The following is a 26,555-nucleotide window of genomic DNA, read 5'->3' on the forward strand; positions in this document are numbered from 1 at the left end:
AAAAGAGGGACAGAGGGAGAATGGATGTGATGAAGCCTTATATGATTCTGGGTGCTGCTGGGAGTCACCTCTCCATGCAGGCACCGCTTGTGTTTCAGAGTAGTGATCCATACGTACTTCTCTTAGATGTCCTATTGAAATAAAGAAGTGCTGTCACTAATGATAATGAGATCTGGTATAAAGTCTCCCTGCTACATCAGTGATGAGTAGCAACCATAATTATCCGCTCTGAACACAAATCTACGAAGCTCTGTACTGTATTGTGCTGACAGTTCATTTTCTTCTCTAATTTTCACCTTTTGGATTTTCATTCGATCTGTTTTAAAACTAAATGAAATCAAGAAATGCATCTTTGTTCAAATGATAAGCCTGCTTTTTAAAACAAGACCCAGGAAGCAACATCACTGTCTTGAGACAAATGTCACAAAATTGAAATAAATTAAGAATGTCAAGTTTTTACCTTATTGGAAATTGTTGGATTTGGGCCTAGGAGACTACAGAATTCCATGTCTGAGAAGCAAAAATATTTGAATACCACAAGTGAGGGCAAAGACTGAAGGAGCAGTTTTAATTTGTATCTTTTCTTCTTCGACTAACTTCACTAACTTTTTTTCTCTGACCTTCGGACATGAGATGCCGGACACATCTTCGCCCTTGGTGGCTGTGGGTGCCATCCGCTTTGAAAGCAGTTTGTAATGGAAAGGGTGGCAAAGGCACTGCCTGAACGGAAATATTAGACTTGGAAAATATTCTCCCCCTTTTGCATAATATTAAAGTCCACTGCAGAACTGATGAATTTTGTTATTACTCTTATTAGTCAGTAATTTGCGGGGCAGTTAGAGAAAAAAAGGGATCTGGGGGTTACAGCTTTGCCAGTGAATGATAGAGTCACAGAAAGGCACGCTGAGGTCTTATCTTTGCAAGCGAAGGCGGCACTTTAAAACATTGCAGCTACACAGAAGAGGGAGGTTTTAATTTCATTAGTGTCTTTGGCATGGCTGGACTGTTCCTTGCAGCCCCATGCCTTTAGTGGAGCACTGCAGTTCTGGAAATGGCTCTAAATAGAGATTTTTTTTTCCCCGGACGTAAAGATGTGGTTCAGGGAGTGGCAACCTCCTTTCCCAGTGCGTTCTCCTTTCCCAGTGCGTTTTCCTTTCCCTCGTCCTGCCGTTATCCTTGCTGTTTTCAGAGCTGCTGGTCCCCAAGCACACAGGTGTGGGGGGATTGATGGGTTTGGAAGAGGACTGGGACCCATTTTTTACAAGATTGGTTCAAGTCAGCATTGCAACTTTGACATTTCTAATGGCTTGTCCCCAGGCACATGCCTGATTGACAGGACCAGGTAAACCAAGCGCTGCAGAGAGGTCCAAGCGTGTATCTCACTGGGGCATCTTCAAGGTTGCCTTCCATTTCATGATGGGAAAGAGGCCATCAGCACCCATTGGAGCTCCTTCTTCATGTCTGGAGTCTCCAGAGCCTTCAGCAACCCAAGGACCCAAGTTGTGTCATTGCTTCGGTGATGTGCTGGCTGGGCTGGGGACTTCTGCTGGGACAGAAGTCTCTTGCGTTAAGGTGCTTTGGGACAGGCCAGCCCCTTCCAGCAAGGGCAGAAGCAACGTACTGGGATAGGACTTGGGTTTATGGGTGGAGGGACCATATCTTGGGACAGCTCTTGTTCCCAGCCACAGAAACAGCCTGTTTCCTCAAGAAACAGTAACTGAACCAACAACCCCATTTACGGCTGATGGTATCAAGGCCAACTGTGGATGTCCCGGGGACCCGCTCAGGAGCTGTGACGCAGAGACAAGAGCGAGCAGGTGGGAATGGCCACAGTGCTGCTCAACTCAACCACCCCGGCCAAGGGCCTCCAGGCTCTCTTTCAGTCCCACCACGCTCCCTAGCTTAACGCAGAAAAAAATCTCAGTTGTGCAAATTTTCCTCCTTCACCCAGAGTTTTGGGCATTATCCAAGATTTGGGTCTAATCAGAGCTCGCATCGTAAGAATGCAGCCTTAACTCTCGTAAAAAAAAAAAATTACAGGCAGAAGAAAAAAACTGTGTCAGTGTCTGTTGCTAAAATCTGCTTCATTGCAAACCTCTGAGTGGACTTCTCAGGATAGTGGTGATGACAACCCCAGAGCAAATGTGTCATTTGAATGTCAGAAAGAAAAGGTCTCAACCTATTCATCTTCAGGTTGATTTTTTTTCTGCATCTAGCTCTGCTTGTTGGATGAACCCAAGAAGGTTTTGATCTGGATCAAGATGTTGCAGTTGGTCTCTGGCTCTTGTAAGGACCAAACTCACACATTTTTCCAAAGCCTGCGGGGATTTTGGCTGCATCACGTCAGGATGTTTGAAAAACGAGGTGAAGGCTGCTTTCTTTCGTGTGCTCTGAAAATATAAACTCTGGCTCTGAATTACCATGAAATTTGGACCACAGTTGTGCCTCAGTTAGCCCAGAAGATAGGTCAGAAAACAGAATTTCTGTTAAGTTTGCATTGGTTTGTGATTGGAGCAAAAAGCCAATGCTGTTAGCAGAATGAATAATATTTCTGCTGAAAAACAGTGAAATGTTTCCTTTGGATATCACTGACTGATGACCGTGGAGAGGTAAAAGCACTTCACTTTGAAAATGACCAAAAAAAAATCTGATATGGTTAAATAACAATAAGATTTAAATTCTAAAGTACAAAAGCCCAGAGGAAGCATTTAAACCCAGTCTGGAGAGCAGAAGTGATTTATTCCAGCCCTTCCCAGCTGAAAATTTCGCTGTGATGGACACATTCTTGAGACAAATTTCAGTGTTGACAAAACCACATATTTTTTTCTGACGGGAACCTTTCTGCTGAAGTTGTCAAGGCCGGTGAGATAATACGGACCAACGTACCGAAAGGTGGCAAGAAGGGACTCGCAGAGAGCCCCAGGGACGTGGCACAGCAAAGCCCTTTATAGCATTTTTTCCCTGCGTCTGTTCCCGCTCCAAAGAAAAGCCTCTGCCTCAATAGTCAGAGGTCAGATGGAGCAATTATTCCCTTCTCTATTTGTTTCCCTTTCCTGAAGTAGCCGGAGAAGCAATGGGAATAAAAGCCCATCTCCAGCCGCACCCGTTGGGGTCATACCTGGCGTTAGTGCTACCCACGTCTCTCCTGCAAACCCATCGTGGCTCCCCGAGCTCTCATAACAGGAAACAATAAAATTTCCAGCCGGCGTTGCCAGCCCTGGCTGACCTGCAGCACAACCCTGTGAAGCCAAGCCAGGCTTGATTTGCTATAGACCTTCCTGAACTTGTACAAAAGAGTGTTAAAAAAAAAAAAAAAAAAAAAAAATTTCAATAAAAATCAGAGGAAATCCATCCCCTGGTGAAAATGGCTGTGTAAAAGTTCACGGCGCATCACCTCCTCCTGCCGTTGCCCCTGCAGCCGCTCTTCCACCTGCAGTTCACCGAGCAGCGGTGCGTTAACGCAGGCAGGGGCAGAGGAAAAAAGGTCAGGGTGCATGGGAAAGATGAGGGAACACTGGAAAAAAAGTCAAGCGGCCACATTTTTGGCTTCTTCAGAAAGGTGTGGGGTTTGGGGTTTTTTTTTTCCCTTTTTCCCTAACACCTGTGGATGGGCAGAGATGGTGTATGAGGAGGGAGCTTGGAAGAACCACAGGAAAAGGGGTCAGGAGCAAGGGGAGCGGGAACAGAGGTTGGAAGCTCAGCCACAGCTTCTGGGCTCCATTCAAGAGCTGCTGGGTGAGGTCCCTGGCTCGTTTTCCCCTGCTTTTCAGCTGCATGAGAACCATATTCACAGTGTCAGTGGGGGGAGAGGGGAGGGGATGGGAGCAGCCAACAACTCTGCAGAGGGACGAGCATCTTCGAAACAGCTTGAGGGTTAAGACAGCAACGCCCCAAAGCGAAGGTGGAGCGGTTGTGTCCTCTGTGGACACGCACAAGCAAAGCAGGACATGCTCAACACCTCCTCCAGCTTTCCTCAACAAGTCCCTCTTGCAAATGCACAGCAGTTTTGGTTTTCTCATGGAAAATGCTTCGCAACCGCACGGGAAGGCTGCTGACTCTCAGAGTCTGACTATTTTTTTTTTTTGCAGCAGTTCCAATGAGAAAAATGATGGTGTCATCTCTGGCCTCATACACCTCATCTGTCAGACACAGGGACAGCCACCGCAACAGGCGGGACAACCTGTACACAGCTGGCCAGGACGGTGATGTTCAACCAGCCCCATTACACATAGAAACCCTCGGGATGGACTCCCACCAGGATTTAAACCAGGTTTGTATGGGTTGGAGCAACACAGGGAGACCCTGCCACTGCCCTTGGCTCTGGCTTTTGCCCCTAATAAAGGACAGTGTGACCCACCATGAACCACGTCCCCATTTGCCAAAGTGAGGACTCAGGTCTATAGGTTCAACCTTGATCCTGGGCTGGCATCCACCTGCCCAAACCGCAGTGCAATAGGGAAGAAAGCTCTGGATTGGGGATTTGGTGGAGGTTTCTTTCACCCCTGAGTGTAGAGGCAGCCCAGCACAAGAACTGGGTCCAAAGTTATCTTCACCTCTTTGCCACCCTAAAAATATCTGTATTTTTATACAGCCACAGTCCAGGTTAGAGGAACCATGTCTCAACCCTAACAAGGACAGGAGCTTGCAGAGAGCAAACCCCCCATGAGTTGGTGCAGGAATGGGACCCACAGGACCCAGCCCAGGTATTTGACTCAGGACCACGCTCTACCTGCTTCTCATGATGGTCCCTGGTACAGCCTTGGCCATACACCACAACCACTGAGCAACTGCCCTGTCTTACACTGTCCTTGGGGCAGAACTCATGCCTTAGTGCTTTAAACAACCATGTGGTTAAAGACCACGTGTGGGTGATTTGGAAGAGCTGCTATGCCTGTGAGCAGATTTAAGGTCCTTTTGCTTTTGTGTGGCATCTGGTCGGTGTGTTGAGTCCCACTCTGCTCTACCAAGAACGAAATGCTGGTCTCCTAAACCCATCATCCAGCATCTCAGCAAGCGTCCTGCTTGCAGGAGCTGAGGAGAAGCTCAGGAAGCAGGACTTGTAAGATAAGTCAAGATCTTATCTGAACCGGGACATCTAAGACACCAAACCTTTCTGAAGATCCCAACACTCATCGCTGGAGCATCTATTTCCCAATCTCCTGGCTTTGGAGGAGCCTCTGACTTGCCAGGTCAGATAGAGCCATAACAGTGAGGCCACTCCATGACCCGAGTGTTGTGCAAATGGGGAAGAGGGCTGGGGATGGCTGCCAAACCCTTCCCTCCGCCGTATAAACCAATGCCAGCTCCATCCCCAGATAAACTCTGTGCTGCAGACCTGCCACCCCAAACCACCAAAACATCCTCCTGAGCTCAGCTCTGGCTACCCAGACACAGACCCCTGCTCAAGGTAAAAAAATCCAAGATCAACTAGGCAAGGATATTGAAGATAAGAAAGCAAACGCCAAAGCAAAAATACCAGACACTCGGCTGCGACTTTATGGCCCATTTTTTCATTACTAATAAGATCTAAACATAGTTAAAAGTAAAGAGAGAGAGACTTGAATGTGATAAATGAGGAAACAAATGGGTTGGACATGCTCTTGCCAACTGTTCTTAGATAACAGATGAAACAGAAAATAAAGAAAAAAAGGAAACGTTATTACTACAAGTGCTTTCCTATCCTTCTGGCCAGGTTCCCAGCATGACTGGGACAGGTTTCTACTCCGGTCACCGAGACTTATTGTTACACCAGTATCACCAGTAAAAATTTAAATAACCACTTAGGTAATTATACACAGAGATAATTATACAGTAATGTTTACAGGCAGAAAAGAGGAGGATGAGAGAGAAATGCCCGGACAAGTGCCCGGTGCTGGGCGAGCGGTACGGTACCTTCCCCGGGAGCCCTGGGGACGGGAGCATCGGCGAAGGCTGGCTGGTCTGATCCGAAGGCGAGCGTGGGGTGGGAACGGGCTGGGAGCTTTCCTGGACGTGTTTACATAGGTGGGCCCCCACCCGCTGACGCCGGAGAGGTCAGCAGCTCCTGCCTCACATCTGGACGCCACTGGGTCCCCCGTGCCAAGAAGGGAGACCACGTGTCTTTTCATCCCCAGAGCTCGCAGGACTGGAGGGGTGTTGAATCAGTGTCTCTCCTTCCCCTCCAGAGGTAGATAGTGGGGTGGAGAAGGTGCCCTCAGGCTGGCATCCAGGTGGGAGTAGAGCCAGCCCCATCTGGCCCAGGGCCATGCTGATGCTCAAAGCAAAGGTTGACTCTGAGATCTGCAGTGCTGGAGGTCCAAGCCCTTGGGCATCCAGTGGGGTGCTGGCAGCACCTTCTCCACCCCCTCCGCCCAGGTGGGCATGAGCACACCCCTGCCTGTCTGCCATGCTGGGCATCCAGCCATCCAAAACCTACACCAGCATCACCAAACCTTGCACCAGCATCACCAAACCTTGCACCAGCATCACCAAACCCTACACCAGCATCACCAAACCCTACATTAGCACCACTAAACCCTACACTAGCACCACCAAACCCTACATCACCACCACTAAACCATACGCCACCTCCATCCAACCCTACAGAACTTCCACCAAAACCTATACCAGCAGAACCAATCCCTACACCACCACCACCACCAAACTGCACATCACCTCCCCCAAACCCTACAGCACCCCTCAACCCACGGTGTCCCTCGGTTGCGACCGTGGGCCTGAGGGTTTGCCGTCGACTCATCATGTCCCATGTACAAGGCTAAGGCAAACATCTCCCCCAGCCTCGCTGCCTGCCCTCTCCTACCAAAGGATGGACTGAGCTGGTTCCTGCTACCCAGTTGCCTCCACCCCACATGGTGCTGGGTGGGAAGGAGCCAGGAGAGGTGGCCTACAGCCAGATGCTCTCAGAGGACCGTCATGGGATGGCACCTTCCTTGCTGCAGTACTGCCCTCCCGGACAGTAGGAGAGCATAATCTCTTAGGGCCTCAATCCCGAACGTACACACGGGGCTGTGCAGGTTGTCAGTCCCGAGGCGGACAGCCGTGCTTGCTGCCCCTCGGGAAGCCAGCAGCCGGTTGTGCTTCAACACGAGTGCGCACGCTACTTTGCGACAGGTTGCTCTGGGAAGCGAGCAGCCATAAAAAGCTGGGGAGAAGAAAGGGTAATATCGAATCCAGCTGTGAAAACAAAGATTAAAACCCTCTGAGCCTACAAGCTCCCTTGGCCAATGCGCGGGAAACAATGCGCCAACATTAATTTGTCTCTCTGTGTCCATCCCACAGATACTTTTTCATGAATGAGCATGTTGTGGCGGAAGGGGAAGGCGGGGGAGATGCAGGAGGAGGAGGTGGACAGCCCTTCCACCCCTTTTACACAGGGGAACCTCTGCAGTTCATGGAGAGGCAGGGCCGTGAGGCTGAGCCAACGATGCTCCAGTGCTTGGAGCTGATCCGCCACCTGAGACAAGTGGGCAGCTAGATGAGGTTTTTCTCTCTTTGCTTGCTACAGCAGGCTGGTTCTGAAGGTAGAGATCTTCCTGAGAGAGCACCAGGCATATGGGTGCAGGTTTTGCTAGAGAAGTGAGCGGCTCGAGTGGATGCTACCCTGCTCATATCAGACCCTCCACCACCCACTGGGATGTGGTGGGCTCCCGCTGCCGGAGCAGGTACTCCTGGTCTCACTGGGGCTTGCACAGGGGTCGAGCAGCCCCATACCAGGTATTTGGCCGGTTCCCAAGCAGGGATGTGTGAAGCTGCACTGTGAGGCTGGGGATGGGACACAGAGGATGCTACAGTCACAGTTTAATCCACAATAATACTAAAAACCCCGCATGACATGCAGCAAGCCCCTTCCTAGTCTCTCAGTCTTGTGCTCACATTTCTTTTCTTCCATGCTTTCTGCCAGCCCAGAGCCAGTTCAGCCTCCTCTGCTAATTTGAACATTGCTAAGTTTAAAGAAGATGGACAATGCTGCAGAAAGAGGGTGCAAAAGAAAGAAAAAAACCCTGATCTTCCTTCACTTTGCAATAAATAGCCCTTAGAAATGCCAAGTGAGGGTTTCTGACCTACAGGCAGCTACTGGGATACATCTTGGTTTGCTGCTGGTCAACTCAGGTCCATCCTCTTTGCTGCAGCTCTGATAGTGGTCACTGGCTGGGCACCCAGCCCACCACATTTCGGTATTCCAGGAAACCCCCTGGAAATTTTCTGGAGCGAATAGCTGCAGCGACCTGGCCATTACCAGAAGCTGGGGAAAGAAGATGAAGTTGTGGGTGGCTCTTCTTGAAAACTCACTCTTTCCATCTCTGGTTCTTTCCCTCCCTTCCTCTCCAAGGCATCCTCCCTTTAGCCTCCAGACAGAAATAAATAAGAAACCGCAACACCATCTGTGTTTCTGAGAAAGATTAAGAAGGAACAAATTAAGGGATGTGAATCAAAACCCCAAATTATGTTCCACAGCATTGCTATAAGACAGTTCAGTCTGCACACAGATGGACAAGGTAGAGCCCTGTGGGCTGTGTGTGAGGAGCTGGAGCCTGAGGAGCAGAGTCCCACAGCCGACTGGTGGTACCCGACTCACTGAGCTGTGATGAATATGGAGCCTGTGAGCTTCCTTGCATCATGTGAAAGCAGATCTTCATCCATCGTCATCTTTTTCCCTGGCAGCGTTTTGGGTCTCTACTGACCTCAAAGCCTGGGAGCCTTCACCTCAACCCTCTGGAGCCCACGTCAGAGCAGACTCTCTGCTGTCTCTAGGGTGACTCTGGGCAGAAATGAGCAGGGCACCCCTATTTCCACCTCTCCCAAAGGCAACAGCACAAGGGAGATACGGTTTTGCCTTCTCTCAAGCAGTTAGAGTCCTGCAAACCGTGAGCCCTGATCACTAGCACCAGACACGACCCTGTGAGGGAGGGTGGCCAAGACACGATGAGGGAAAGGACTTGCCTGGTAGGAGATAATATCCCAGCCAAGCCCAGGGGGTCCCACAGAGGGTCTGTCCCATGGCACTGTCACCCTGTTCCATGTGGGACTTGACTCCAACCAGCTGCATCACTGCTTTCTACTTAGATGTGTTTCTTCTACCTACACCCTTGACAAAATGTCATTGCAACACCCTGCCACGATCCCAGACTCCCCTTTGCGTCCATCCTCACTGGTTTTATCTATGCTGCTGGCTCCAAAAACGAGCAGGCCTTCTCCTGGCACACCTAATGTCGCATCTCACCCCCTTCAGGACTGCAGATCCAGACAGCCCTTGCTCTGCTGCTGTCCATTCGAAGGTCCTCACTCCATCCCCGTTTCAAAAATTCAGCTGACCAAGTGGGTTTTCTCCTTTGGCCGGAGCCCCTCTTTTCTGCTGTTGATTTAATAGTCCAGTTGTAATAGCCAAGAATTTCCAAAAGCTGGCGGAAAATTAAAGAATCGGTGCAGGAACGAAACCACCCCTGCCTTGGAGAACGGCACATTTGTTTCCTGCCAGCCATCCTCTTTCAGGCACTGAGAGCAAAAAAACTTCGAGCCTTTCCAACCACTAAATCACCCTTTTGGACTCATAATGGGGGCAGCTGAACTACACCTAGTTCCACCTATTGAAATGACAGCAACAGTCTCCATCCCACAGGAACTGACCCCTTTACTGTCGCCGATGCTGGTGGAAGTGCTGATGACATATGAACGTTAGCAACCGTTATTAATTTCCAGTGGTGTTTGCTGAAGTTGGAGCCAATGCAGAGTTAGGGGTGCAGGGGCATAAGCTCAAGAGGCTGGAGATGGGACATGGGGGTATTCAACCCAAAGGAGAAGCCAAGAGCTGCATGGAGGGGGAATTATGGCTTTGCTTAAGAGTCAGCCCTACCAGACTAAGCAAGGTGTAGGCTGGCTAGCCAGGATGCTCTGCATGTCAGCATATCCGAATCGTAGCATGATGGAACATCTCAAGTTGGAACGGGCCTATAAGGACCATCGAGTCCAACTCACCTTAGTCCTCACGCTGAAGTCCTGCGTTCAAAAACACGTGATGTGGTTGGTGGGCTTTGCAGGACCGAGAAACGGGGTCATCACGGAGATGTTCACATGGCTTCCTCTTGCAGCTCTCAGCAAAGTCTGCCCAGCAGAGAAGTCCATGCACATACTCAGCCCATCACCTGCCCCAACCCGGCCAGCCCCAAGGAGAAGTCATCGCTCCCCCCACCAGCCCCCAGTCCCTGCCCAGACTTCTGTCCAGCTCCCACTTATGGAATTTTGGGTGCTTTTACCTGCGATTTGGGGAATGAGCAATTTCATCCTTTTTCATGCCTGTCCATGCAACAGCCCCATTAACACCATGGAAGAGAAGGGGAACGGGGGGGGAACATGTTTGGCCTCTCTGCTGTGCAATGGAACGGGATGGGTGAAATGTGCATTCCCGGGCAGGTCTGTTTTTGAAAAGCAATTACTGGCAGGGAAGAAGTCAAATCCTGCATTCCTCAGCGAAGGAATCTGGATGATGTCACCTCCTGCCCAGTGGCAGGAGCATTCCTGCCTGTGGCGGCTCCCTCCGGACAGCCCCTGCCTTTGCTACAAATATTTGGTTTGGCTTGTTTTTTGGAAGCTTCCCATTACAAGGAATAACAGCAGGATGGACTCTCCTACTGTAAGGCTTGTCGCTGTACCAGCACATTAGCACGGGCCACAGGTTAATAGAGGTTCACGCATGCCAGCCAAAATTGTACTGCCAGTAGCAGAAGTGTGTTTTTTGTTTTTTGTCTTTTTTTTTTTTTTTTAAATCTGTGTGGTGCAGTGCAGACTGAGAGATATCAGAAATCTCTTAAAACAGAAGGCTGCCTGCTCCACTAAACCACTTTCAACCAAATTCACTCAGTTTTCTAGTATGTGTCTCTAGATTGGAGGCATGTAGGTGTGCCTCTAATCTTGTGGCTTTCTCTCCCTCCCTTTCTAGTAAGATACATCTAGTAGGATGCCTAAGCAAGTCAGGATCTTTCCTAACCAACTGGCCTGGAATAAAGTGCCTTTTTGCCTGGAAGGTGAGTCCCAGTAGATATTTCTAGGAAGAGGGTGGCAGGGGTATGGAGCAATTGTGGGATGATGTGGAGGCAGGACCATGTGCAGCGTGGTGGCTTTTCCTCAGAAGGAAAAGACCTCTCACGGTATCCTCCAAGACTGTTTTTAAGGCACTTGGGTGGGATTTAGTTGCCTAAACTTGGGTGTTCAGCCCTCCTTGGAGCTGAGCTCAGCATCTGTCTGACCTCTGAGGGCTGGTCTGGGACACAGCTCGGTTTCCAGTTCTTCTCTCTGCTCCTCTAAAGTTCACTACATGCTCTCAGGAACCAGGAGACCAGAAGCAGACCCTGTCCAAGATGTGGTGTCCTCCTGCAACTCTTTCCTGCTAGTTTACATTTTTAATTACCCTTAAAAATACCCATCCCATGCAAAGGTGCTGCTTGCACCTCGCTGTTCACCTGCTTCTCCTTAGCACCCATGATGCCAGAGGAGGAAAGGTGGACACAACCAGAGGGGTCAGGAACTGATCGTAAAGTACGTGTTTTACGGCAGATGGATAAATTGCTTCCTTATGCTCCAAGATGATCCATTGCTGGCACCTGAAGAAGTTTCATACTCTCAGACCTCAACTGTGGGTCTAATGGGAGAGGGACAGTCCCGCCCTTCAGTGGAAAATGAGCAGGAGGGTGTTTTTTGTGAGATGCTTGTGAGGTTAGATTACTCCAAATCCCACAGATGTTGATGGGATCTCACTCAGGTCACTGATTCTACTGAAACATGAGTTGTGCCACAAGATCCTAGCAAAGGCACAATGAGAGAAGTGATGGGAATGGAAGCGAGCTGCGTTTTTAACACCAGTACAAGGTATTGCCCCATATAGGAGTGCATGGATGAGCTGGTTTGGGTTATAAAAAAAGCACATAGAAGAAATCAGTTTTGGAGGTTTCCCAAGCTGATGCCTCTTGCATCTGCTGATCATCTTATTCTGCCAGGTCAGGGAAGCTGTGAGCACGGATGGGAGCCCCGGGCATCACAGTCTGGCTCTCTCGGTGCCAGATATTGCCTTCGTTGGCATAATGGCTAAATGTGGATGGATCCCCACCACGCTGATGGGTGAAATCGTCTATCCTTCCCCATGGGGACTGCAGGCTGCAGCAACCTCTCCGAGCCGGGCAGGACCCAGGCATTTTTCACAGCTGCTGGGCAGCCTGAGCCCTAAATCAACCCTTCTTCAATTAGCACAGGACTTTCATCAGCACTCTGTTGTTTTTAAGCTCCAGCGATAAGAGGTTACAGTGAATATTTCAAACCGTACATAAACTACAGCCTGCCAACATAAACACCGTAAAAACACCCCCTATAAATCATGCATCAGAGTTCACCCTTACTAGAACTATTAAATTTTTCTGGAATGGCTAAAACATTGCTGTAGGCTGCCAGGAGGCTCTGCAGCCACGAGATCTGGGAGAAAGAGAGACAGGCAGTGCAAAAACTTGCAAGAAAGCAGCTGCTCAGAGCAGAGCTTTCTCCTCATCCTCCCACCTCGGGATCTCCGGGTGAGCTCCGCTCATGGAGGACTAAATAAATGAGCTCCACGCCCACACGTGTCCCGGCCAGCATGTGAAACCTTGCATGTGTTTGCCATTAAACACAGTATTTCTTGCAGAAAGCCGCCTGCTTTTCCCTGCTGCTCTTCTGGCCTGACTGCATCCATCTCCTCCTATTTTCCAGGGCATCCCTCTCTCCTGTAACAGCTAGGAGTAAGGTCATCTCACAAACCAGCTTAAGAGGGGCCCCATGGACCCCCACAGCTCATGCTGACCTTGAGGACTAAAGCAGGAGATCAAAACCTCCTTCATTTGCTACCAGAGCTTTCTCTGATCTCCAGGCAGAAACAGCCTTGGTCAAACCCTACAGCAACCTGGAGAGCCGAGAAGGGGGAGGTCTGGAGCAGCCCCCATGCAGGGACCAGACCCAGCTCTGGTCTCTTTGCCGTGGGTCCCACCCGCCGAAAGACCAGCAGTGCTGCAGCATGGCCAGCATCAGCCCCGGGCCATCTCCCAGGCTGGGGCCAAAGGAGAAGGCACAGCGGTCCTCCCCATCTCCCAAAATCACGGCGGCACACAGTCCATCTCACCACCCCGGGGATGTCCGGGAGAGCTTTGCTCTTCTGCTGGAGCTCCTCACTTCTCCACTCACATGGTAATGCTGGACAGGTCTCCATATCCCACCCAAGGCGGTGGGATGTCTCATGCTCCACCAAACTGGCATTCCCCCCCCACAAACACCGTGTCTGTCCCGTGCAAACCTTTGGGTCCATTCAACCAGGACCTGAAACTATGGCTGAATTCTTCTTACCCGTCTCCCCCTGGCCCCACAGCAGGAAAAATACTTTGTCTAGGGAGTTTGCAGCCTGAGAGCGACCACCTCCCGCCGAGCCGAGCCAAGCACACAACAAAGCCGCATTGAAAAGCAGCCTTCCTCCGGGTGCCCTTGGAGAAGTGGCTACATGAGCACCGAGCAGCTCCTCCGGACCGCCGTATCGCTGCTCCGGCGGCGGAGCAAAACACAGCCCCGGCAAAACTAATGGGTTTTGGCCTCTCGGATGAGCCTAAACACCTACGTGTGGGCAACCGAAACCAGCTGGGGGAGGCTGGGGTCAGCACAGGGTCCTGGCCCCAGTGGTCTCCCCTTTCTTGGGGGACCCAACCACAACCCCAGGAGAAGCCAGGCTATCAAATGAGGTTCTTCCTACAGGAGGAATTGCTTTGCAATGCCCTTGGCATCATCTTTTCTCTCTCTCCTCCCCTCCTCTTCTCCGGCATCGCTTTCTTTTTATTAGCTTGATCTGTTTTGACTTGAAACTCTCCAGAGCCGCGGCTGGCTCACGTCTTCCCCGGAGCCATGAGGTGCTCCCATCCCACCCATCACAAGAGGAGAGCAAAGGGCTGTTCTCGTGCTGCAGAAAGCCCCCCAGGGGACCTGGCACTGCTTGCACGGGCCACCGGGTCACCAAAACACTGCCAGAGCGAGGGGGACATCGTCTGCTCTTGCATCATGTCACTAGATAGCGGCTCTTCCCCAGGGCTCGGAGCAGAGAGACGGGCAGGGGGGAGGCAGCGGGGAGCTGCCTGCCCTGGAAAGGAAACAAGGACATTCATTTCTTAGTGAACCTGGTTAACTATTTCTGTCTGGGAGTGCAGAGGAAAGGGCTGGGCAGAGCAGCAAGCAATACCATTGTCCCTGGCAGGAAAAAAAAAAAAAAAAAAAGGGGATGATAAAAAAGTGCCTGGAGGAATTTGGCTCAGGCTCACGTTTGAACCAGGTTTCCGAAGCAGAGGCTTCCGGATGCACGGCAGGGCGTTCTCCCGGGCTGAAACCGGTGGGGAACGTCGTCTGGGGTCGTGGGTTGGATTAACCCTGCATTGACCCAGAGGGTCAGACCGAGAAGGGATTTAAGCACCCAAAGATGCCTGGGGCCAGACAGGAGCCGGCAGCAATGCTTCAGCCCAGTGGCTCGGCCACGGTGGGGGATAAGCCACGTTTCTGGGCTGTTTTCATAGAATCATATAATCATGGAATAGTTTGGGTTGGAAGGGACCTTTGAAGATCATTTAGTCCACCCCCCCTGCCATAAGCAGGGACATCTTCAACTAGACCAGGTTGCTCAGAGCCCCGTCCAACCTGACCTTGAACTTTTCCAGGGATGGGGCATCTGCCACCTCTCTGGGTGACCTGTGCCAGGGTTTCACCACCCTCATCGTAAAAATTTTTTTCCTTATATCTAGTCTGAATCTACCCTCTTTTAGTTTAAAACCATTACCCCTTGGCTATTGCTACAGGCCCTACTAAAAAGTCTGTCCCCATCTTTCTTATAAGTGCCTTTTAAGTATTAGAGGGTCGCAATAAGGTCTCCCCAGAGCCTCTCTTCTCCAGGCTGAACAACCCCAACTCTCTCAGCCTTTCCTCACAGCAGAGGTGTTCCAGCCCTCTGATCATCTTTGTGTCCCTCCTCTGGACCCGCTCCAACAGGTCCACGTCTTTCCTGCACTCAGGGCCCCAGAGCTGCACACAGAACTGCAGGTGGGATCTCACCAGAGCAGAATATAAGGGCAGTTTTCCCATGATTTTTGTCCCTTTACATCCAGGCTCACACGTGTCATCTGCAGCTCACTACCTTGCTGGCCTCCACCTCGTGTTTGAAAGGCGCTTTGCACAAAGCAGAGATTTGTAAAGCTCTTGGCCTAGAGTGTATTTAAGAGGGTATTAAAAGTTGCGGTCAGAAATAACAAAGCAAAGCAGAAACGCAGCCTCGGGAGACACCGAGACCCCTCAGTCCTTGCTATGTCAAAATGGCTCTTATCTCATTTGAAATGGGGATGCTGCGTGTAAATTCACCCAGAAAGTAGGGTCTCATGACCCCCACGCCATCCTGGCTCCTGTGGAGCAGCTGGTGATGCCCTGTCACCCCCCCAGTGCTGCTGGGTCCCCTCCCAGTAGAGACCAGCTGGTGGTGGCATCCCTCAGGGACGACGACTGGGGCCAAGGCTGTTGAGCGTCATTAACAATCAGGGTGATGGGACTGAGTTTGGGGCTGCTCCTGGTCGTGGGGGGGGAGCAGTGCTGCTGTGTTGGGGGACCTCAGCAGGCTGGAGAAACGGGCTGGTGGGACTCTGGTGAAGTTCAACAGAGGCAAAGGCAGAATGGTGGCCCTGGTAGGGGACAGGACAGAGGACAGCGGGGAGTGACCGGCTGGGGACCTGCTCTGCAGACAAGGATTGGGGGTCCTGGTGGGTCATGTTGGATGTTAATCAGCAGTGTGGCCTTGCGGCAGAGAAGGTCACCCCAATATCAGGCTGTCTTAGCAAGAGCGTAGCCAGAGTTATGATCCCCTCTGTTTTGCCCTTGTAAGGATATTGTGTCCAGTTTGGGGCTCCCCAGTGCAAGAAGGGTACTGGAGTGAGTCCTACAGAGGCTTCCAAAATGCTTGTGGGCTGGAGAACAGGATGTTAGAGGAGAGGCTGAGAGCGCTGGGTCTGATCAGCCTGGAGAAGAGAAAGAGAAGATCTTACGGGTGCGTGCAGCTGCCTCGTGAGAGGTTATAGAGAAAGTGGTCCAGATGCTTCTCGAAAGTACACAATGAAAGGCAAAGCTACAGCCAGAAAAATTTCAACTGGAGACGAAATAAAAAAGTCTCCATGACAAGCACTGGCACAGGGAGCTGGGGGGATCTCCACCCCTTGGAGATAACTCAACTGGACAGGGCCCTGGGCAGCTTCATCCAACATCAAACTTGGCCCTACACTGTGACCTCCTGAGGTACCTTCAGCCTCTGTTGTCCTCCAGTTGCACAAGTCACCCCCGAGATTCCTATCAGTTCCCCCTTGCTCAACATCTTCCGCACCCACCAGCAGCTGGGAAAAGTTGGCATCCTCCCCAGGAGACTGCTCTGCCCTCAGGGCGAGCAAGAAGACAGACCACAGAAGAAGATGTGAAGGTCTCAGAGAAGCTCTCTTGAGACCCTGCGGGATGTAAATGGACCTGTATAGAGCCACTTCGTGCCCTAGACACAGCCCAGGGCACCTGGTAGACAGCCCCAGGGTCCCCATCTTCTGGGGAGGCAGCCAGAGAGCCGATGGACCACCCCACAGCACCAAAAAATGTCACCAGGCCCTTCTGCAGAGGCAGAGATAAATAAATTGCTCTAGCAAACTTAGAAGTGAAGAAAGTAGAAGTTAGGAGTGAAACAGCAATTTACCCCCATATGCCTTAATTAATTTATAGGACAGGGCTCCTCATTCTCTATCCATTTCCCCTGTCCCCTACTGCTACAGCCCTGGGTTGCACTGACGGCATGCAGCGACCCTGCACAAACTCCTTTCTTTTCTCTTTTCCTAGCAGCAAGGAGCAGAAACCACGGCAGTTTACATGGCCGGTCACCAAGATCTCCAAGCAACGGACCGGGTCAAAGGGAGCTGCGCAGCCTTAAAAATTAACCTTGTGCTGGTTGGATGAACCTTGGGTGGAAGAGCTCCAAACAAGCCATAAATAACAAGAGGAGAGTTCTCTACAGTGCTGGGATTTGCAGAAATACAGCACATGCCGTATGCCGCGGTCCACCTCCGCAGTACGTTACAGGGGAAGGGGGGGTTTCCTTATTACACACACTGAAAAAAAAATCTTCTGGTATTTCGGGCTTGGACAACACCCAAGGATTGTCTCAGAAATAGCTCTCCTAGCTTGCAAGAGTACGAGGCGCAGATTCCCCATCAGCGACATGCCCCTTTCTCCAGATCCCACCCGCCCGTGACTCACTTGAGTCGGGTTACGTTGGATTTCCTTCCTCCGACTGTCTAAGGAGGCTTTGGACAGCGGACAGATTGCCCTCCCGTGGCATTTCAAGGTAATTTGGGTGAAAGGAGAAGGTGCTTGTGGCCTCCTAAGACTCAAGGGACTCTTTGTTTCCTTCTGGCTGGGGTACGGGGCTGTTCGCTCACCCCCCTGCCAGGAGAGGACACAGCTGTCTCCCATTAAGCACAGCTTAAATAAATTTATTAAGCCAAGCTCCTATGCTTGGTATAGATGGAAAGGGCATTTTGGGATGGGAGAGAAATGCCTCCCTACCATGCGTGGGGCACAGCACGGATCAGGAGGGCTCAGGAGGTCCTTCCAGCCCCACTCGCAGGGGATCCCTTTGGACAAATGTTGGTTGCAACCAAGTTTGCTCTGACCATACCAGTGACCTGGAGGTAGGAGGGCTGTAGCTACAGGTCACCCGTTAACCACAAGGAAGATCTAAGCATTTTAAGGAGGATGGAACCATAAAGGCTATAGAAACACAACAGCATCTCTTCATGAGATTCATCTGAGGACCTAGAGGGGTTGATGGGGGATAAACGTTGGAGAAGGAGATCCCACCCTGAAGAGGATCCTGTGTGTTTAGAGGCCAACAGGAGAGTTTTCTCTCAAGGAAGGCCCACTAGCCAAGAAGATGAGGCCACCAAGGAGCAGGTTCAGCTCCCACTGGTGGTGATGCTGCCAAGCCACTGCCCTCCCTGTGCCTCAGTTTCCCCAGCTGCACAGGAGAGAAGACACCCTTTGTGAGGTGCTTTGAGATGCGAGGATGAAAAATGTGCTCACATCCTTGGATATTATTTAAAAAACAATACAAAAGCACCTCACAGAGAACATAACCTTATCAATGGATCTTTTGTCCATGGGTTAGAGACACTAGCTGCAAAACTGCATCTTCTGCTGGGGTGAGCTCCTACAGGCACTGGTCTCTGCCTGGTCCTTAATGACCAGCTCATGATGCACAAGCATGTACCACCTAAACTGATGCTCCATAAGCAAGCAGGCTGCAGCCCCCAAAATTTGCTGTGCAAGCAGAAGTCTCAGAAATAGAACCCAAGGGACTGAGAGAAGGACTAGCAGGAAAACCAGACCCCGAAGCATCTTCCTCGGGATGGGGACTGGCCAGATGGTCCCAGAGTACCTAAGGGTTTCCATCAGAAAAAAGCTAAACCACCGATGGTTTAATCCTAAATTCCCTGAAGACGGATTTGCACTGCCCTGCGCAACGGGGGATGATTTACGCTGACATAAAGTGTGCACAAAGTGACGCCAAATAGGGATGTTACGTCTCTTTCCACCGGCAGGAAAGGCAATACACAACCGTTAGGTCGCGGCAAACGCGTTCCCCACCCGAGTGATGGGGAAAGGGCAGAAAATTAAGAGCAGGGGAGAGCGGAGTGGGAGCAGAGGTGGATCAAAGCAGAAAGAGGGGGTCTGCAAAGTGCCACGAATCAGCCAAGCTAAAACCACCCAGCCAAATATCAAAATAAAGTGGAAAAAAATAAAGAGGGAAAAAAAAATAAAGAGGGAAAAAAAAACCAACAAACAAACCAAAACAAAAAAGTAACATACGGAGAAGCGCTGGGCTCAGTCCTTTGCAAAAACGTCCCATTCTTCCCCGCCGTGGTGCGCGGAGCCGCAGGCAGCACCTCGTCCCTGCCTGCCGCCGCAGGCAGAGCTCCCCAGCCGCTGCTTTTCCTCCCCTCCCATCCCTTCAAACCGAGCTCCCTTCCCGCTGCACCAGCCTGGAGATGATGACGTGGAGACCTCCACCGGGAAAGTTTCCCGAGGCGGGAGAGCTCCTCCGAATCCAACGCCACAAACCCATCGTTCCCCGGGACGTCAAGGATTTCTGTCCTTTCCTTTTGTTTTTTCATTTCCTTCTAAGCACCCACAAAAAGTCCGGAAAAAATGAGAATGCGGTGATGCTTCCAGGAGCCAAGAGCAATGCTTAAGGGAAAAAAAAAAAAATCTAATAATTCAAATTGTCTATGGCTAATAATAGCAAAAAGAGAGCTCCTTGGAGCAGGAGAGGGAAGGCGGAAAGCTGAGGCGCTGCCACGGGATAAGAAATGCTTCCTTCTTGTTTGGACTTTCTTCTCCTTTCTGTTCTAACAGAGGCGAAGCAGAAAGGAAAGTCAGCTGCAAAAATGTATCACAGCTACAGCGATATATTGCAGCAGCATCAAACCCCACTTCTTTCCCTTGATTTTTATGTCTAAATGAATGTCCCAAAGCAGCACTCGTCGGTCAAATTTTACAGTTTTAGTATTTTTATGGTGGCCAGGTGCTCCCTGCCAGCCCCATCCCAGACCCTCTTCATCCCTCTGCTCCCTTCCCAGCCCCGTTTTGCAGGGCTGGGGTGAGGGGAGGGCAGCTGGAAGCATCACCCTGCTGCTCTGCAGATAACAGCTGGAAGGGAAAACAGCTGGAAGGGGACAGAAGGGACATTTTCCTCCTCCCCTAGCCCCTCCTGCTCTCAGGCAGAGGGTTTTGCCCCCCACGACGGTCTCTGGTCAAAGAGGGGGGAGTGATGTTACCCCTCACCGAAACGCAACAAGCAGGGATTAAATAATTGCCCCCATCCGAAGGTTGCGACCTTTGGCGCACTGTTATCTGTTCCTTCGTGTTGCCAGCTCGCATGATTTTATGGCTGATCTCACAATAATTGATGTTTTCCTTAAAGGCCCCATGCTGTGAGGAGAGATTTGGCTTCCAGGAGTCCCAATCAGCAAGGTTATGCTCGCTACAGTCAAAGAACCTCCCCCAAAACTTCACAAATCCAGTATGAAGATGGCTCTAAACCTTTACAATCTGGTAGTTCTTCAATCTCCTAATCCTACAGGGACCCAGTGCATGTCCCTAAGCATTTCTTAAGTAGCACCCCGCCATGTGAAACTACTCAAAATAACTTGTTTTTCCTGGTTTTAAGGAGAAGCAATGTCCTTGCTCTCTGGCACAGCTGGGATGGGGCAGCCAAGTTTTCATCCCCTTATTTAATTTTTCCAAGTGTGTTTCTTGTCTCCAGCTGCTTTAGGGGAGGAACAAACTGGGAAACAGCCTGGCTGACCATGCAGGGGGAATGCATTCCCAGAAGGGGTTTTCAAGAAGAATTAGCTTGTAGGATGCTCCAGGGATGAAGGAAGAGGGAGAAGGGAGGCATCACTGCAGCCCTTGCTCCTGCAGCTGGTGCTGCCCTTGACATGGTCACAAGCCAAAACTTCTGCCCAAATTGGAGGTTTTCAAGCAGATTTTGGGCAAGGAAAACACCCTCACCAGAAACTGTTTAGGGAAACCCTTTTGTAGGTGCCCAGCTTAGAAACAACCTTAAAAATACTTCTAAAAAATCCTCAGCCTCGCCCTGTTTCAGACCCGGAGTGGAGTCTCATTCAGCCTTGTTTAAAACAGTTTCAAGCAAAACCCTGGATCCAAACTTTAAGGGATTGCCCAGACCCCGAGTGGAGTTGGATTTCTGTAGCTTAAGCATGTATTTAATACAAAATATTTTATAGGCATAAAAAGAGGTAAGACAATTTGCATGGCTCTCGATGTTGACTTTAAATATATTATATATGTGACATATAGAAAATATACTATATATAATATACACAAAATATATTACAAGGAACAATGAAAGAATGACATGCCCCCCCCGGGATGAGGAACAGAGCATCCTTTTGTCCCCAAATCCACATTTTCTCCCGATCAGCGATACCCCCAGAGTTACACCTCGGTAAGGAGGCGATTAGACGAGCCGTACCTTTCACAGCCAGGAAAAAAAAAAGGTGAGTCTGAGCTGCGGGTCTTCACCACATAACCGGAGACCTTCTGGGGAGGGAAAAGCCCTGCAGCACGACTGGCCACAGCCCTGCAAACAAAGCCAAGGAGGAGGCGATTATTTCGGGGCATCTCTCTGCCAGGCACAATACGGCAGCGTTTCAGCGCCCGTGCTCAATGCTGTCATTGTCCCCTCTGGAGCCACGGCTCCTGCGTGCGGTGGCACGGGGTGAAGCTTCTGCTCCTCTGCAAGCTCCCAAAAGGCTTCATCCTACCCATGGAGAGGACCAGGAGACTTTGTTTTCCTCCTAGGGCAGGATAACAGACCTAGGGACGGGAGAAATCTCAGTTTTGCCAACGCCGTTGCGCTATTGCCTGGCGTGAGGTCCCTACAAGAGAGTAAGGAAATAGGATCTTAGATAAAATACATCTGGGGTACAAAGGTGATGGGAAGATTGGGTTGAGATCGGATGTTAACAGCTCGCTGATAAAACGGAGGGATGCTCTGGGTGGTGTTTTGCAGGGAATCCTTCCAGGGAGTTTGCATCTGGATGCTGCATCCAGTGGAGGCGCACGCTGAGGAGCTGGAGAGGGTCTGGTGGTGGCCACCGAGATGGTCAGGGCTGGAGGATGGGATGTGCGAGGGGAGGCTGCCCTGGGTCTGAGCAGGGCGTCCTTATTAATAATGCAACTGTTAATAGGAGGGTGGAGAGAAAACAGAGCCAAACTCCTCTGAGAGGCACCCAGGGAGAGGCAGCACGTTTGCTGCAGCCAAGACGATGAGAAGGCAGGAAGCAAGAACCCGCCTGTCTTTAGAAACACAAGGAGCTGCTGCAAGACTGGTGAAATTTCTTCCCTGAGACCACGATGGATAAGAAAAGGGCAATCAGGTTGGATTTCAGCAGTAAAAAGAGGGAAGAGCCCAGAGATGCTATCGCAGCGGTGCTGTCTGCTTTATTTTTCCTCCTACCTGCCAGCCCTGGTGTCTGCAGGTTAAGAGTAGATCCTAAAGCCGATGGGGTGAAGCTGAAGTGTGATGGCCTCAAGGAACAGCAGCACCCATGCTTTGGAGGGCAGATTGCTTGAAAAAAAATGTGGTGCACTGAAAAAAGGAAAAAAAAAAAATAAAGCCAAATTAAATGTGGAAAAGCTGCTGTGGTGGAGCTGCTCCCTGGGGATGCTGGCAGAGTCTGCGGGCAGCACTTGGGAGCCTGGGGCCAGGAGGAGGGAGCAGAAGGGACGTTAAGCCCAGGTTTGAAGCCACGAGGACATTCGTGCCGGCCAAGCTGACTGTAGGCGTTGTGGCTCCACAGGTCAACTACCCTAATAATTAGCAATCAGATACCAAATCGATGAAACATGTGTGATCATCCCTCTCGCTCAGGGGAACAGCCTGACAAGCTCTCTCACCCCACGGATGCCGGTCATGGCTCCCCAGGGAGAGAGATTACCCCACCGGTGTGGGCAGTGACACCAGTGTCCCCTCTCCACCTGGATCTGAGTGTTGCTTTTCTCTCTCCAGTCCACGCCGCTGTGTCTGGGGAAGCATCTGTGGGACCACCACCACGAGCAGGGATGCAGCTCGAGCATCCTGCACTTCCAACCAGGAAAAATTATAAGCCTCCTCTTTTTCCTCATCCTATACCCAGTATAGCCAGGTCAGCACATTGCCGATTGTAACAGGAGGGACTGGAGCATTGTACTTGGCTTTTTTGGAGAGTTTTCCCAGCAGGGCTCACTCCCCATCACCTCTGTGCTGGCTTTGCATCAGGGAGCCAGGGACACCCCAGGGGCTGGATGCCCACCACGTAAGCACTTTGCTTTCCATCAATGAGACCTGCTTGATAGCAAACAGGAGAAGAAACCCCGGTGCTTCAAGGGAGTATCTGCAACTTAGTGCTGGACCGAGGACTTGGCCACCACAGGGTGGATGGCAGAGGGACAGCCGCCCCGTCCTTCCCTGCGCCCGTTGGTCCCAGCTCCCAGGGGTCTCCTCCCCATGTGGGTTCACTAAAATAATCCCCTCTATGGGATTATTTATATATAAATTCTTTGAACTTAACCTGGGCACCGGCATTTTGCCTTTTTCTGCCTCCCTTCTTTTTATCACCTCCTTGCATCTCTGGCAACTGGGATGGGGAAAGTAAAAGCCAGGAAAACATCCTGTTCCTCCCTCCTTTTATGCCTGGGGAGAGAGAAATCAGACTTCAGGAGGGGGATGCATCCCTGATTTCACAAGCATCCGGTTGTACCAGTTGTTGTACCAGTTGCCGCACGCAATCTGAATTGCAGATGGCTTCTGGCGGTTTATGGGGCTGGAGTCACATCCCGGAGAAGCGAAGTCACAGCTGCTATTGTCAGAAAAAGCTGAGCCTATACTGGATTCCCCATTTTTTGCCCGTTTTTGGAGCCCGGGAGCAGGGCTGAGCTCTAGAGACAGGGAGCCTGGTGTTGACGCCGTCATTTCGCCCCAGCCAGTATTCCTTGCAGCGCATGCCACCCCATCCAGAGCCCGTCAGGTTTATGGATCGGCGTCCCGCGCTCTCCAGGGATGACACAGTTGCACATCCAGTCGATGAGGCTGACCCAAATACAGTGCCCAGCAAGGCGGGCACATCCCGGCTACCAGGGCTGCTCTTATCCTCGTGGAGCCGACGGAGCAGGAGATGGCACGACTCCTATGAGCACCTTGGAGCATCACGTACTGACGGGATGCTCCCCAATACCCTGTGCTAGAGAGAAAACTCGATCCTTCCCCGCGACTTGCTTTCCAGAAGCAGCGTGGTCAAGGAAAACAAGCCCTGGAGGAGTGATGTCTTGGCCGAGGGGTGCCAGCACGGGTCGGGTCAGGTCCCACTGGGGTCAGTTAGCCCCAGCGAGGGTTATTAGCTGTTGTGGTTTTACGGGACCTACCTGTTGTCGGTGTTGGTGGTGCTGGTGGGTGTCTCAGCGTGAGGCAGCAGCAACCCGCACGTGGTGGTCACCTCTCTGTCCTGTAAGAGAGCACAAAAAAAAGGCATCAGCATCCCTGGGCAGGGACCACATCACCCATGCAGCCCGCCCAAAAAAAGCCCACAATACAGCATGGCTGGATTCTTCGGCCAGGGAAAGCCATCCCACCGAGCCCACCTCCCTCCTGCTCCCACGGGTACGCTCCTCATCCTCTCCAGCGTAAAGTCAGCTGGCTTCACGTGGTTCGCAAGATGCCGGAGGATTTTGTACCACGGCGGGTTGGGGAGGGACAGCAGGTCTCACCCCGTGGCTCTGCTGCGGAGAGGTGACCCCAGGGAGAGGGATGACACCCCGAACCCCCTGCAGTATGGCTCTCAGCTCCTGTTCGAGGTCATGCAGGCTGCCAGAGGATTTCCTAGAAGAGGTTTGCTGCATACCAATGGAAATGCAGGCAGTGGATATAGCAGAAAAAAAAACAAAACCAAGGTTTTCCAGAAATGGTGGTAACTGGTGGCCTGAGACCCTTCAGCCGTGCTGGTGCCAGGCAGCACTGATCCCACTGATGGGCTGAACAAACTCTCTGAAAGGTCCTAAATGCGTGCGAGGAGCTTGCAATAAGGTTTTTCTCCCCCGAAAACTACTTCTGACAGCACTCGGGTCACTGTAGCCACAGTCCTACCCATCACACACCATCCCCACGCACCAACGTGAACACATCCCATCACACCTTCGCACCTGGGATGCTAAATCCCAGCGCTCGCGATCAGAAGCACGCAGGCAGACCGAGCCGGACACTGGCGAGCAAGCAAGAAAGCCACGGTTATTCCTACTTCTTTTTTTACCTTGTCGCTTATTTTATACGCCGGCTGCCCAATTATTTCCCAGGCCAGCTCTGCCCCGCGGTGCCTTTTTGCAATCGCATGGAAGGAAGCTTGAAAATCAGGACTGCTTCCAAAAGTACTGAGATGCCAAGAAAAGCCACGGCAAGGACAAGTCTCTGGACCGTGGGATCATGGCAGCGGGGCATGGTGCTGGAAGGAGCCACAGGCGGATGGGCTTTGGGCTAATTTTGGCTGTTTGAAGCTATCCTGGAGCGTGGCCCCAGCCTTTCTTGGCTTCCCCTGGGATGATTTGGGCACTGGCTTCAGGGACTGCCTGCCCTCATGCATGATGTCTTTCCCAGGCAGTAGTTCGGTACCATTGGGTCAGAGCAGAGGTCACCTCTGCGTCTAAAGCCACCAACCCCATGTTCGCCCCTTGAATTTCATTTAATTTCATATTTCTATCACCAAAGACCTTGGATGGGCAGGAGGGTGGGAAAAGCAATCAGCTCCTGCCTCAAAAGCGGTGGGTGTATCAGCCCAGATTCAGAAAAAAAACACAAGAGGAAGACTGCAGAGCAATTGCTTTGAAGCTAAAGTACTATGGGGATTTATTATTTTTTTTGGCATCGGCTTCAAAATACCCTCAGCCCCAGCCAGGCAGAATTCCTGGGGCAGGTTTTATCCCAGCTTTCTCTCTGGCGTGGCTCCTCATACCTTCCCACACACCCTTCTCGTGCGGATGAGCCTTCCTCCCCCAGCATCCTCCTCCTGCAGGGATGTAGGACGAGGTGCTGCCACGCTTCCCAAAGCATCTCACAGAGATGAAAAAAGCGGAAATCTGTCCAATTTTATCCCAGTCTGGTGGAAAAGTGAATACCTACATATAAAAAAAAAAAAATCCCTTTTTCTGACATTTCCGCAAGTAACCCAGGAGCACGCTTCTTTCACTTGTGTGTACCCTGAGAAGGAGCGACCAACATCTCAGCCGGAGTCACAGCCATGCTCAGGGGGAGAAATTCATCCCTGTGGTCCTATGGGGCCAGGTGACGAGGTTTTTAACGGCTGGTGCGACAGCTAAATAAACCCACATTTGACAGCGTTAGCTCCCTCATGTCCTTCATCTTGCCCACCTTCATCCCAAAATGCCCCAAACCTGTTGGTTGGCACGTTCAGCGCCTTCCTGCCTGGAAGATCTCCTAGGTGGGAAATAGATTCCCCCAGGACTGCCCTGCTGGCAGTCGCCACTTGCGGTTGTGTAGGACCCTAATCTGGGCTGCGATGCTCAGCATGGTCCTCACTGCCCCAGGGATGCAGGGATGGCTGCATCCCTAACGAGCTGGTACTGAAAACACAGATCCAGAAAGGTATTTATGTTTGAAAATGCAATTAATAAAATAGACGTCCTATTTCTTGAAGATGCAGAAATTAAAAACTCATTTCAACAGGTGCCTTCGCCTACCCAGCTACGAGATTCAACGTGCAGCACGGCCCCTCTGAAACACCAAACACTGAGACGGGGCAGTGCCGAAAACGACTCACAGGACACACTCGACAGCTGTTATCAGCCTTTCGGCAACCAGCCCGGCTCCAGAAACCTGCTCCGCGTCCCTCCGCTGCCCATCGCCCTCCCGACGGCCACCCCGTCACCTCGCA

The 26,555-nt window shown here is 51.2% G+C and overlaps 1 protein-coding gene across 4 annotated transcripts in view; it reads right to left on the bottom strand.

Annotated features, from left to right (window-relative positions):
• GJC2 (gap junction protein gamma 2) overlaps positions 1-26,555 on the bottom strand; it is a 42,016-nt gene that overhangs the window by 13,207 nt on the left and 2,254 nt on the right. Inside the window, exons 1-3 of one of the 4 annotated variants that reach the window (XM_069778362.1) lie at positions 25,617-26,040; positions 24,040-24,119; positions 21,110-21,217 (exon numbers count right to left, since the gene is read on the bottom strand). The gene's annotated coding sequence lies outside the window, so the exon portion shown is untranslated. Of the gene's footprint in view, positions 1-9,972; positions 10,099-10,250; positions 10,692-18,921; positions 19,712-21,109; positions 21,218-24,039; positions 24,120-25,616; positions 26,041-26,555 lie in introns of those variants that run through there. The other 3 variants (XM_069778360.1, XM_069778364.1, XM_069778363.1) reach the window with 3 other exon arrangements.

This window comes from Haliaeetus albicilla, chromosome 2, assembly GCF_947461875.1.
Source record: "Haliaeetus albicilla chromosome 2, bHalAlb1.1, whole genome shotgun sequence".
Taxonomy (NCBI): domain Eukaryota; kingdom Metazoa; phylum Chordata; class Aves; order Accipitriformes; family Accipitridae; genus Haliaeetus; species Haliaeetus albicilla.